Source organism: Eubalaena glacialis, chromosome 3 (genome assembly GCF_028564815.1).
Source record: "Eubalaena glacialis isolate mEubGla1 chromosome 3, mEubGla1.1.hap2.+ XY, whole genome shotgun sequence".
Classification (NCBI taxonomy): Eukaryota; Metazoa; Chordata; class Mammalia; order Artiodactyla; family Balaenidae; genus Eubalaena; species Eubalaena glacialis.
The window spans coordinates 74,462,688-74,476,822 of record NC_083718.1 but is presented as its reverse complement, the minus strand read 5'-3'; the positions used below and the strand labels follow the sequence as shown (position 1 = coordinate 74,476,822).

The window sequence follows — 14,135 nt, the reverse complement described above, 5'->3', positions numbered from 1 at the left end:
GAGTGCATGAGATGATGCATGTAAAAGTTAGCCCAGTGCCTGGCACACAAATAGCATGTCATACATGGTCACCATCATCACCATCATCATCATTTCTACTTATTTAATACCTATCTTATACCACTTAGTGTTACAGTTTATAGCAGTTTCCCTTAACTTCTGGTGTATTAATATTTGATTGCATTAAGCTCATTTTGTCTTCATTGGATGAGTGAATTATATGCCTTAAACAGTACTTTCCTGGCAAAAAGCCAGAAGCAATTTCTGGTGACTCTGTACTGGGGAAGATAGGAGGAAAACTACATGTTAAAAGCCAGTAAGGTATTGGGCTGCAAAGCAATGACGAAAAAAGAAAGCGAGGCCCTGACTCAGAAGCAGTGGGGAAAAGTCTATCTTCGCAGCACCTTTGTTTACTCCCTGTCAGTCAAATGTAGGCTGGATGTAGGCAGGTTAATAGAGCCTGGCCCTACTTGATGATGTATCCTCTGCCTCCATCACCTGGGGGAGAAACACACTCTGTCTCCCCACATCCCTGATATTTCCAAGTGTCGAAGACCATGTGAGGTCACTGGACTTTCATTTTAATCACAGGATCCCTGAATCTAGGTGCAAGCACGCCAGCTGTGGGCAAGAGTTCACTCCTCACGGCACACAGGCAGAAAACAGGTGGCCTGTAGCAACTCTTAAAAGTAATAATAATAACATATAAAATATTAAGGTACTGAGGTGTTAATTCATGTTTTCCTCTACTTATAGTTTTTCTTCTGACTTTCAAGAAGGTAGCTAGGCATTTGTGCTTTCTTACCTCTGAGGGAGTTGTGTTGTGAGGCCGAAAGCAGGTATTGACTGAAGATGGTATCCCATTTCTGGCCTTTGTTTTCCAGGACCCTAAACTCACTGGGGAGATACGCTGGCTTCGTCCGAAAGAGAAGGATTGCTTTTGATGAGTGGTAAAGGAAGAGGCAGAAAAAACAGAGAGGGAAAATAGGGAATCCCTGCGACAAGGTCAGAAGACTGTGGTTTAGGGTTCTCTAACTAATCGACACCCCACTCTCCCCTGTCACACACACCTTTGTGGGACTCCAGGGAGGTGGAAGGATCACAGAGGGGGATAGTTATATGCTGCCCATAATGAGACTTTGCCCTTAGCCCCAGAGCACCCAGCTTCACCCAAGCTGATACCCAGACCCAAGCAAGAGCTCCTGGAATGACTTTAAGGCACTGTGATGCTTCAAACAAGAAAGATATAAATAATGACATATCCATTTAAAAATTGTTCAAAAGCCAGCCACCTCTAAGTGTGAAAAAGCCCTCACAAAAAAACCAGGAGGGTTCAGGAGAACTTACTAACCGTATGGTGATAAAACCATGGAAATAGTGAACTAAATGTGGCCAACTTTCCATTGCTGAAGAAAATTCATCAAGAAAAGACAAAACCAGCTGTTTTGAATAACAGCTAAGTCATATGACAACTGGATCTGTCCAGATGATTTCATAAGATACTTTCCAGATCTTGAATCCATTATTATAGTCACAAGCAGCATGTTGGATGGTGTTCAATCTCTCCCCGACCTTGGCAGAGAAAATGTCCAACTCCTAATTGTGGCAAAACTCCCGTCTCAGGTTATATAACTGGAAGAGTTTGCAAAGTAAGTAGGATACGGGTCAAAGAGGCTGTTCCCAGAGAGAAAGTGAAGTGAAACATTGAGGTATTCCCCAGAGAATGTAGCTAATGCCAAAACTAAGCAATTTTTCCTAAAAGGCAATAGACGGTATAGCACAGTGGTTAAGGGCATGAATGTTGAAGCCAAACTGACCAGATTTATCTTACTACATGTGTGACTTTTGGCAAATTTCTAAGTCTCAGTTTTCTCATCTGTATATTGGAGATGATAATGGTACCTACCTCAAAAGGTTCTTATGTTGATGAAATTAGTTATTATATGTGAAGCGCTTACATTAATGCCTAACACATTAACAATGCACTCCATAAATGACAGGGTGTGTTATTTACTACTATTATTATTATTATTATCATCTTACAGAAAATCCTGTGCCAATGAAGGAACATTTACACACAAAAAAACATATAACATATTGTGTAACAGTAGGAAGGAAATTTAGGAAAGAAATAGTAAACATGGTAATATTTGCCCTTAACTAAATCCTATTTTCAACTCAGTCACTAATTTGCTCAGTGATCTTAAGAAAGTTATCTGAGTTCTCTTGTCTTCAGTGAAAAATAAGAAAAGAGAGAGAGGAAGGAAAGATGGAAGGAAGGAAGGAAGGGAGGAAAGAAGGCAGGAAGGAGGGAGAGAAAGAAGGGAGGGAGGGAGGAAGGGAGGGAGGGAGGAAGGAAGGAAGGAAGGAAGGGAGGGAGGGAAGGAGGAAGGAAGGAAGAAGGAAACAAGTTTAGTGAGAAAACCTCTAATATCTTCTCTAGCTATTATAAACTAAGACATCAAGATCATCACACTCAACATCTTGAGAATATAAATGAGAAAGCGAGGACCTGAGCTGTGAAATGACTTGTGAATGGTACCATAGATTCCTTTTCTATTCCATCCTCCTTCCCAACATCCCATGTTTATCTGTAATTACAATATTCTCCTTCCCATAATTTATAAACTCTCTGATTCACATTAAAGTGTTTGTCTTCTTCATTCCCAGTAGCTAATCTATCACAAATGTTGTTCTTTCTTCCTAGAAAATTCTTTTAAATGTTCCTTTTCCTCTCCATATCTAAATTTAGCACCTTTCTCCAGGCCTGAGTTACTGGGACATCCCACCTTACCATTTCCTTCTTCCTACTTGAATACATCCTGCACTCACTACCAGAGTACAAACACTTTCCTACTTGCTTGTAATGGCTTTCTATTATTTACCATGAAGTTTCTCAAACGTGAATATATACCCCAATCACCAGGAGGTCTGGTTAAAACACAGATTTCTCATTCCCATCCCAGAGTTTCTCATTCAAGAGGTCAGAAGCGGGACCGGAGAATTTATATCTCTGGTCCCAGGACCACACTTCTGAGAACTGCTGATCAACTGATACAGTTTCAAACATCACTTTCTTGCTTCCAAAGTCCTCCACTTCTAAGCTTATTTCCCTTGGTTCCCCATAACTACTTGTATAGCTAGTCCCATTGGCTTCCTCCTTAACCTGCCTCCTGACTTCCACCCATATGACAATTAAAACTCTTTTAATGCTCTAGGACCAGAACAATCTCACTTTTTTTCCTGAAACCTCTGTAACTGCAAAAGCCTAGAGTGCTTTCTCTCTCCTCTAACATAAGATCACAAAACAGAGGCATATTTAATGGACCTTACAGAGCTTTTAATTTGCCCTACCCTTATTTTAAAAGTAGAAAAATTGAGGTTTGTGTAAATTAAAATATTTTTCAAAGATCTCATACGATATTATTCTTAGATTTCTAGTAAGTTGCAGAGCAAGCGATAGAATACTTTCCTTCTGCTAAATTTATGGACAGCATATTTTCACCCAATTACTCTACTTTCTCGTGAATGCATGTCTAAGAGTTCCATATGTATGTACTCCCAGTGAGATAACAAGCCCATTGAGGGTGGGTACCATATTTTACTTCTTTGGTCTCCCAGAGAATCTAGAAAATAATTTTAAAGTTGCTTTAACTCCTAGGATGGTATAGAGGATAAAAGTACAGTTCTATACTGCTTTCGTTTATATTCCAGCTCTTACTTACTAGTGGAGTGACTTTGGGCAAGTTACTTAAATTTTAAGCTTCCAATTGTCTATGTAAAATAGTGACAATATAGTTCCTACCTCACATATATATTATGGAGCTAAATACGTTAAGGTATTAAAGTGTTTAGAAGAGCAATTAGCACATAGTAAATATTCCTTAAAAGTTACCTATTATTATTACTGTTCTACTGTGTTTGTCCTACTATCCTATCACAGCATCTTGCACATGGGTGTTGGATAATGTTTATTGAATAAATAGAATAGAATAGAACTCAACAAAGATCTTTTTGACTGACATGCGAGATAAGCTCCTTTCAGAAAGTCTCCACCTTGACATAATGCAACTAATTCTGAAAGCATAGAGGATATGCATTTCTGGACAGCACTCCTACAGAGAGACAAAGAAAGCAAATTTGGAGACCTCTGCTGCTGCCTAGCATAGCTCAGAGTTACATTATAATATCACCAGCCTTGTGCTGCTATTTTAAAATGAAAAAAAAAAAGAAGTATTGTTTTTCCCAAGCACTGGCTACTCCCTACTAAAGGATTCCCATGGAAATTGAGATAATTCCCATGCTTTTATGGCCTGTCTCTGACATAGTCATCACTCAGAGTAGGTTATTAGGAGTAATGAAAGAGACAGTGGAGGAACAAGACAGACAGGGTAGAAGTCTTCTTTTCCCTTTGACCTTAAATTCTCTGTCTTATTCAAAATATTGTTGGCAGGATTTCTGGACTTTCTGTAATTCAGTTTGGAAGCCAGATAATGAACAGTGGGAAACTGGTCTTCAAGTTGAGGAAGACAGAAATTTGTGGTTTATTTTGAGCTCCAAAGGTGCAGGGGTCAGAAGGCATTCCCATGAGACCCTCTCTGAACACTGGTGTGACCCAGAGCCTTTGAACATCTCCATCTTATTCTGTTTTAAATTATAAAGAAGGACTTTCTAGAATGAAGTTTCTAGTTGTACATGGACTCTAGCTGTTTTATATCTTATAAAAGCAGGAAATAAAAGTGGTAATAAAGAGTATTGGAAAAGAGGGAAAGAAAGAAGAGTAAAGTAAAATTTACCTAAACCTTAATCAACATGAACATATATTACATCACTTAATAAAACTACAGTTCCCAAAACTTAGTGTGTCCGCTGGCAATGAATTTATGTAATAGATACAAGTTCATTGCCTTGAATAATCAGAACACTTGGTCAACATTTATCTTTGCCAAATTATTATGTGTTGAGCAAAATAATGACATAACGATGAGGAATAAGAGGACTGTTCCTTGTCTGAAGTACAGAATTATATTTCAAACCATTTCTTCTCTCCCTCCCCTAACGTACTGTAACAATACCTTATTATTCTCAAGATTTCTATTTTCAAGAATTATCTATTTATTGCTTCATAAATTCACTTATCCATTCACTTATCAGACTCTAATAGAGCAGCCACTGTTTGTCAGGCACTGTACCAGATAGTATGGGGAGTGCTTTACAAAATTAATAAGAGATTGTTCCAGACCTCATGTAGTTCCCATTTTATAAAGAAGATACATGTACAGTTGTCACTCAGTATCCTCAGAAGATTGGTTCCAGGACCCCTACTCTCCACGGATATAAAAATCTGCAAATGCTCAAACATTTTATTTTCATATAAAATGGTGTAGTACTTGCATATAACCTACACACATCCTCCTATGTACTTTAAATCATCTCTAGATTACATATACTACCTAATACAATATGCATGCCATGTAAATAGTTGGAAATACAATGTAAATGCTATCAAAATAGTTGCCAGCACTTAGCAGATCCATGTTTTGCTTTGTGGAGCTTTCTTGATTTTTTTTCGCATGCCTTTGATCCCTGGTTGGTTGAATCTGCAGAACCCCCAGGGACGACGGGCCAATTACATACATAGTTTTATTCGGATGCAGCTATGACAGATAGAATGAGTCCCAACTTTGAAATTGGCACCCCAGAACTCAGGCATGTGGAGTGTATTGTCTGACCTTGGACCAGATGTTTAACTTATCTGTGCTTCTTTATTGGTAAAATAGTAATGTTGATAATATCTACCTTGCAGGGTTAGACTAAGAATTAAATTAGATAATGTCAAATACCTAACCAAAGTTGAATCTGAGGAAAGTTGGTTAAGAAGTGATAAGAAATACAGGGACGACGAAAAAGTTCTGTGAGAGTTCAAGGGATGGATTGTTAGCTTCTCCATGAAGGAGAAAAGAGAAAGCTTCTCAGAAGGGTTGAGATTTGGGGATGTATGATTTGGTTGGAATCCTGTGTGATCAGAGAGGAGAGGGTATTGGTTGGATCCCAAAGCAGCTGCTCTCTTCCTGTCTTTCTCCCAGCTCCCCAGGGATCCTTCCAAAAGTTTAATATGGAAGTGCCCATCTTCCTAATATGTTTTCTAAAAATTCCAAAGATGCTTTCAAGGTCCATGCATATGTCACAGGTCAATGCATATGTTATTGCATTCCATGCAATGCTGGAAACTTCTCTCCAGCATTCTTATAGCATTCCCTCATTTTTCTCCCAATGAGCAATGAATTCTGACCTGTGGCACTCACACATCAAGGCTTGGTGAACAGGGATCCTTCCAATTGTGTGGTTATTGGGATAGGAGTTACTAAGTTAGAAGTCTGAGTGCTGGGTGGGGACAGGGTCCAGGAACCAAGCAGATGGTCACCTAGCTGCTGTGCTGCAAGAAAGATGCAAAGCAGCTGTCTTTGAACTGAGCTCTCTCCTCTAGATTGAACACATAGCAATCTTAGACAAATGCAAATGTAATTTTATGTATTGCAGATGCAAATCACAGCTGATAGGAGACCATCAGCTATAAAATGCAACAAGAGAAAAAAGACCCGAGGATTTGGGGAAGCAGGCCCAGAGAGCGTGCTAGGGACGTCCCACAGAAAAAAGAAGGAAAGAACAATGCCTTCTATAGGGAACGTATCTAGTTAACCCTTTGAGACGTAGCCTGCAACCTGAGAAATTTTCAATTAAGATGACAGAATAATGGTCTGCAGAGCATAGAAACAGGCATAGAAGGAGAAGGGGAAGCAAGTCACATGACAGAAGTTCCATTCTCATGTCTTCCTTGGTGGTAGGCTAAATAATAGCTCCCCAAGATGTCTACATCCTAATCCCTGGGACATGTGGATATGTTGCCTTATGTGGCAAAAGGAATTTTGCAGATGTGATAAAGTTAAGGAACTTTAGGTAGAGAGATTATCCTGGATTATCTGGATGGGCCCAATGTAATCACAAGTGTCCTTGTAAGGGGAAAGCAAGAGGGTCAGAGTCTGAAAGCAATGTGTCAATGGAAGCAGAGCGAGAGATATTGGAAGATGCTACACTGCTGGCTTTGAAGATCAAGGATGGAGCCATGAGCCAAGGAATGTAGCTGTCTTCCAGATGTTAGACAAAGCAAGAAAATGACTTCTTCCCTAGACACCCCAGAAAGAATGCTGCCCTAGGACCCATTTTAGACTTCTACTTTGCAGAACTATTTGAGAATAAATTTGCATTGTTTTAAGCTACTAAGCTTCTGGCAGTTGTTACAGCAGCAATAGGAACCAAATATATCCTCTCTTAGCTTCTGTTTTTCAGACTCGATTCACTACAGAAAATAGACTTAAGGCAGTCAGACTTTTCTCATCCCCATTCTACTTTTCTATTTTCAGTTAACAGTTAATCTCAATTCTTTTCACCTTTACTGAATGGTCTATATTTCAACATTTAGTTTTCTGAATTTCCTCCCTAGACCGGCTATTCTTTTCTGATCTTTCTCCTTCTCTCCTAGCCCCAGAAGCTCAAACCAGACACGGCATTCTATAGGTTTCACTTTCATGGCATAGCTAGCTAGAAGTTATTCCCTAGAGTCTTGCATTTGGCAGTTACAGTTGGGCTGTTTTTTTTTTTTTTTGAAATCAAATTAATTTAGTAACTATAAAACTATCAGGAAAGTCAGGATAAGGTGTTCTGACTTGACATTATCTAAGAATTCCTAAAGAAGACCTGAGTTCAGAGGAAAAAACTCATTACCTACTCCTAAAAAGAATATCCCCTCCTGTCAATATTCTGTCAATAGTCCATTTATTCTATCAACACCCAGGCTCAGAGGGGTTATCTGTGATCCCCCTTCTCTCCTGCTTCCTGTCATCTATTTGTCTCATTTGTCTTCTAATGTTCCATGCAATGGGACCTTCCATTTGAGTCCCACTTCCATATGTCCTGTTTAGCTCTGTAGGGAGATGAAGGTAGTTTGAGATGCTTTCCAGTTCCCTGCTCTGACCCCATTCTGAGACATGGCTGCAAGGGTATCCCAACATGAAAATAACTAAGAAACATCACACACTTAGAAAAAGCACATGTTCCCCAGCTAACTAAATGGTTTACTCAACCCATATAATGCATAACCCTGTTTAGTGTTTATAACAACCCTGAGGGAGGTATAAATGTTATTCCCATCTTGCAGATGGGAAAACTGAGTCACAGAGAAGTTAGGTGATTTGCCCAAAAATCATCCAGTAAATGACAGTGGTAGGAGTCACACCCAATCTCACTTCAGCTCCTGAGCTCTTAATTACTATGCAACACCTCTCTCATGTGTTCAGATGTTGTAGTTGGCAGTTATAGGCATCTGGTAAATAGAAATTTTGTTCAAAATCATTTTTTTTCTTAAAGACTACTGTTTGTTTCCTAATCAAAACCTTTTGAAAGATGGTGTCTATGGAAGAATAAATATCTTAAAAGTGAAGACACACAAAATTCATAAATTAAAGTTCATCAGATAAAATAAAATGAAGGTGATATGGAAATCCAGAGACCTTGAATTATCTCCAACTCTAACCAGCTATGTGGTCTTGGACAAGTCACCAAACAGTTTGGACATGTTTTCTCATCTATAAGAGAAGGAATTTGTCTGTGACACTGATCCTGTTCTCATTCTGTGATTCTAAGCTGGTCATCTTAGAGAAGGGGAAAAATAAATCACATCCATCTCAAGGGGCAGAACCTATGATTTCAAGTCACTAGACCTTTATTGTGTGTATGCGTGTGATCAAAATTTTGCTAGGTACTCAATTCTACACTGTCACAATTGTCAGTTGTCTTTGCTAATCTTGTCTTTTTTCATGCTCTTAAACTGGTATCCATTTAATAAAATATTAAAATAAGTAGCTAATGAAAGTTACATATTCCTTTCCCTCAGCTGCAGTCCAGCCATCTGCACTCACATTTCAGCATAATTGCAAACATCAAGGCCCTGTCTGAACCAGGAAGGGAGACAAAGGTTAAGTTATTCTTAGAGGATCTGGAAGATAAATGTTAGAGGGCAATTAAAAAAATGTTAAAGGCTTTTTGAACAATCAAATTACAATTTTGAGAAAATCTCAACTTACAGAAAGTTTTTTTCTTCACTGTTGCCTGCTAAAGGAAAAGTGTAAAATTCAACCTGTGAAGGGAGGAAAAAAATCCCCGTTGATCTACATTCATCTATATGAAAAAAAAATTGCTTCCTCCTAGCCAGCTCAGACACTTTCAAGCTGTCTGTGTGAATCTCTGATTTCAACAAACAGTCCATCTTTTTTCCAAGTCATAAAAAATATCAGGGGGGTGTGTGTGCACATGTGCACATGCATGCATGTGTGTGTGTTCAAGTGATATACTGTTTTGGACTTGGGGGATTCAGAAACAAAGTCCAATACTCTGAAAGCTTGTTATCCAGAAAGCACCAGACCTTAGATAGTGGGCTCTCCTGGGAAAGTCTTCAGTGTGACCTGCACTGTTGACCTTATCCTTAAGTGCACAGGTCATTCAGTCCCATGTTCCTGTTGACCCAGGTATCTCTTGTAAACTATTACTTAAAATAAGTTCCCAAAATACAACAGACTACTTTGTTAATGAGACATCTTGATTCTTTCTAAACTTCCTGAATCCCCACAGACAAGTGACTCATCAAGAAACAGATGGTGTGCACAAAAAAATGTCAAAAAGTAGTAGCTTGACGAAAACAGCTCCACACACTTCAGTACCAATAATGAGCACTTACACAGAAGAGCACTTCATGTTTTTTTCAAGTATTTTACTTCCTGTTTCATATCTTCCTCAGACTCTAATATGATAGTTCCCACAACTTTCTAGAATGTAAAGTTTAGGGATCTGAGTGATATTTTGTCCAGATGGGTTAGGAATTGTTTTGAGAAGTGTCTGGGGAAGCAGTTGGAAAAGAGAAAGGAAAGCACGTAGAATATAGAATAATGGTCTTAGCCTTATTTGCTATTTATGAAGCCAGCTGATTATCAAGTATGTACTGTCCAAAGTGTTCAAAGACTGCTTAGCTGAATCTCTTCAACCCTGAAATATTTTCTTTTTGAAGGAGAAAAAAATGTCAAGGCAAGGTATTTTATCTCAGCATGGCAACTGAATAGAATGCTTTGCAAGGAAATACCTTGTTTGGACTTTCCGGGAGAACGATGGTCAGGGTGAGTAAGCTCGAAGTCGCATGTGCATTAGATGTGTTGGTGGTGTATATATCCTATGATTAGGCTGGCCACATCTACAGATTTTCTAGGGAAAACCCAATTTCTAATGCCTGGTCTAGAGGCAAGCTATATGTCCTCATTCTAGTTGGAAATTCCAGTCATTGTACATATATGTGTCTGACATGAATTCATGTAGTCAGAGGCAGTCTTCATGCCACTTGAAGAATTGTCTATACTCCAGTATCTACTCAACTGGTAGATGAAAATTGGTTAATTATGTAAAAGCCTAGAACCCCAATTCACCCTTCTTATTCCAGCCTCAAGGATGGAAACTCTTTCACTGTTAAGTTGATGGATGAGTCTCCTTCTGGGCAGCATTCAGAAGGGCATGAGTGGACCACAGTTTCCACCGACTGAAGAAACACGTGACCTAGTGTGAAAGCAGTCAAGGCGGGCACTGCACACCCAAGGTGAGGCATGTCTGTGTCCTTATTTCACTTTTCCTCCCTGCCCTCAAGGAAGTTATACTCTTGAGATAAGAGAAAACTAAATTAACTGTAAACGAAATACAGTGACCCTTGAACAACAGGGGTTTGACCGGCACAGGTCCACTTCTATGTGGATTCTTTCAATAGTAAATACTATAGTACTAGACCATTCAGCAGATGCAGAACCATGGATACAAAGGAGCCAGTGGATTTTCCATTCCAAGGAGGGTTGGTCCCCTAACGCCCCGAGTTGTTCAAGGGTCAACTGTACAAGAATCATAGACTGTTATAATCCATGATCTTTGAACCTAATCCACCCTCGAATTTTACAAGAAACTGAAACCATCTGTTCCTTTCATGGAATTTGTCAAAATAAAAACAGAGTCACCTTCCACTATTTATAAATATATGTTTTTCACAAACTGGGAGTTTATTCTGAATTTGATACAAGTATTTTTAAGACATATAGAGTACTGAATTTAATTCATTGAGATCCTAAGTGACTGGAAGAAAATTTCACACTTTTAATCACTGCTTTCAAGCTACATCCAGAAGTTAGTTTCTGGGCCTTCCTGTAGGACTTGGGAAGAGCTGGAAAATTAAAATAAAAATACAATCTTTCTTCAGAGTACACGGTGTCCAAATCAAGAACAATGAAGTAGTGGAGCTAGAAGGAGTGAAGAGGATCATATAATTGATTTCTCACCTTTTACAAATACAGTAATGAGGCCTGGGGAGGGAACTGACTCATGACTCACCCTCTGCTATTTAATAGAAGCCAAGTTTACAGCTCAGGACCCTGGATTCCCCACCCAACACCTTTTCCACATGTTACATAGCCTTTTATACTTAAATCTAAAAATTCTGTGTTCTACAAATAAATTGCAAGGAAAAAAGAAATAAAAGACCAGAAGCCCATTGATTGGGAAAGATATAAGAGGCTCTGGACCAATCTCAGTGTGTGACCCTGGGGTTTATGTGGTGTTGGTGCCTGGGTGGTGACTTGGGGTTACTCTTTCAGTTTTAAAAGCATAGGGTGATTGCATGTGAATCAGTTCAACAGTACCTCAGGGAAGACGGCTTAGTTTCCTCACTGTTGTGAAGTAGAAAAGCAGAAAAAGGATCTGTGCCCCAGCGGCTTCCAGCTCCTGGCATGGTGTGTGCTGCAGGCAGTAGGATCTTAGTAAACATGATTTGATGTGGAGGAGCCGGTGGGAGGCTCAGTGAGGGGCTTTCTGCAGTCACTTAAGGGATGTGAAAGGTGGGTGAAAGGGCACTGGAGATAAACCCCTCAGGTCATCTTGTTTATGAACCGTGGATGCCTCACCACACTCTATCAAGCAGCTCCAAATTAAGACGGCTAAAGTGCCCCCACCAGATAGAAGGCACTGGTCTCTCAGTCTCTCTGGAACCTTAAAGTGCCTTTGCAATAAGTGCTTTTCCATAACTAGAGCCCAATTAATTGTAGAAAGAACACTAGATTAGTGACTAGTGCTTATCAGTCTAATAATAAAATTTAACAGTAGTCCAAAAAAAATCTGTGACGCTCATTTGGACCCTGAGGGATCAAACAATCCAACTGCAAAAAGATCATTGAGGATACTTGGATGCTTACTGAATATTTAAGGATATTAAAGAATTGTTAATTTTTCAGTATAATCATGGTTTTTAATGTATTTAATGTTTTGTAAAGAGCTTTTAAACGGTATACTCGCTGAAAGAATTATGGGCAAAATCGTAAAAATACTGTATTATTATACAAACTCATCATTATTTTTTTTAATGAGGCTATGATGAGGAAGGAGGAAAAGAAATAAGCTTTATCAAAAGCCGTGGCACAGGGTTTCCGCCGCCTCTCCCACCACGTCTGCTGCCTCAGAACCTGCCACCGCGGCAGCTGCCGCCGCCTCCTTCTCCAGCCCCTCCGCCACCTCCACACGACCCAGGCCCTCTGTCCTTGAGAGGAAGCTGTATTCGGTCTCCCTCGCGGGCCTGGGGTGCAGCCATGGCAGACAGCGGGGGAGGTGGAGGCACCCACATGGTGGGCGGCGGCCCCATCCACCCGGCCTCACTGCTTCCCGGAGACCCGCAGCTCATAGCGCTCATCCTGGAGCAGCTCAAGAGCCGGGGCCTGATTGACAGCTTTTGCCGGGACTGCCTGGCCGACGTGGACACCAAGTCAGCTTACCAAAACCTGAGGCAGAATGTGGATAATTTTGCATCAACACATCTGGAGAAGCAGGAATGGAATCCTACGATGAACAAAAACCAATTGCGAAATGGTCTGAGATGTTGGAACCTGGAGTGGACAGAATTATTTACCAGATGGTGGATCCCAAGCTAAACCACATCTTCAGGCCACAGACAGAACGAGCAATTCATGAGTTTCTGGCGGCCCAGAAAAAAGAAGCTGTGCCAGCACCCCTCCAGAGCCTGAAAGCCGGACCCTCCAGCTCCATCCCAGGATGCTTCCTAAGAATAGGCCTGACACGTTTTGGAAGCTGCATTGAATTAATGGTGAAGAATTGGATTCAGTTACATAAGAGTACAACTTCAGAATGAAGACAGGCCAAGGTCATCACTGACTTCAAGATTCAACGTTGACTGTGGGAAGGTGTCCAGATAAAATAGGGAGCAAGTGGGCCAGTAGGTCAGTTGACCATGTGGGCCCCCATATTGTGCTGCCATCTGGTCAGCCTGTCCAAGGGGATGACCCCCAGTAGACACTACAGATATATTAAGAAACACTACATCATCTTGGGGTTGTCCTGAAACGAACTTTTGTACTTGAACTTAGAAACTGTGTGTGAATTTTAGGGTTTGTGCGTGGGGATAAGCAAAAGCTACAATGAAGGAACATAACCAGTCCCAAAGATGCAATTTCAAAGAATGACAGTAAAGGTTCGCCAGGAGTAAGTACTGGACAATGCTTATTTGATACTCTTTCTCAGAGTTGTACAAGTCATTAGCAGCAAATAGCTTTAAGATCTTTGTGACCCTCTTGTGCATGACTCTTTGTAGCTTCCATTTCCTTTCCCCTGTAAGGTGTCAAAACATGGGACCTTAGAATGCATGAGAAAATGTAGACTTAGATGTAAGGAAAAACATTTGCAGGCTCTCTGTCCAAGGCTTCTTCCTATCTTACAAGGGCTAGTGAGTCTTGGGTGTGTTTATTTATTCTCATGTTTGTGTTTTTTAGAAGGTGAATAATTAATAAGTGGCTTAAGTTTTGTAAGTAAATCATTTGATACTCTGGGGAAAAAAAAGCCATGGCACATAACTGAAATTTAAATGATGTTTTTCTGACTACCTATAAAGAAGGAAAGAAGGATGGAAGGAAATTAAATATTTAATAAGGGTCTGCCTACTAAAAACTAGTTACCTTACATACATTATTTCATTTATTTTTTATAGCATCTCTCCC

General features: G+C 40.0%; 1 protein-coding gene and 1 pseudogene across 1 annotated transcript in view; one reads left to right on the top strand and one right to left on the bottom strand.

Moving 5' to 3' along the window:
* The window catches only part of RGS5 (regulator of G protein signaling 5), a 51,489-nt gene that overhangs the window by 31,659 nt on the left and 5,695 nt on the right, over positions 1 to 14,135 (bottom strand). The window lies entirely within an intron of this gene.
* Positions 12,717 to 13,187, top strand: LOC133088787 (biorientation of chromosomes in cell division protein 1-like; annotated as a pseudogene).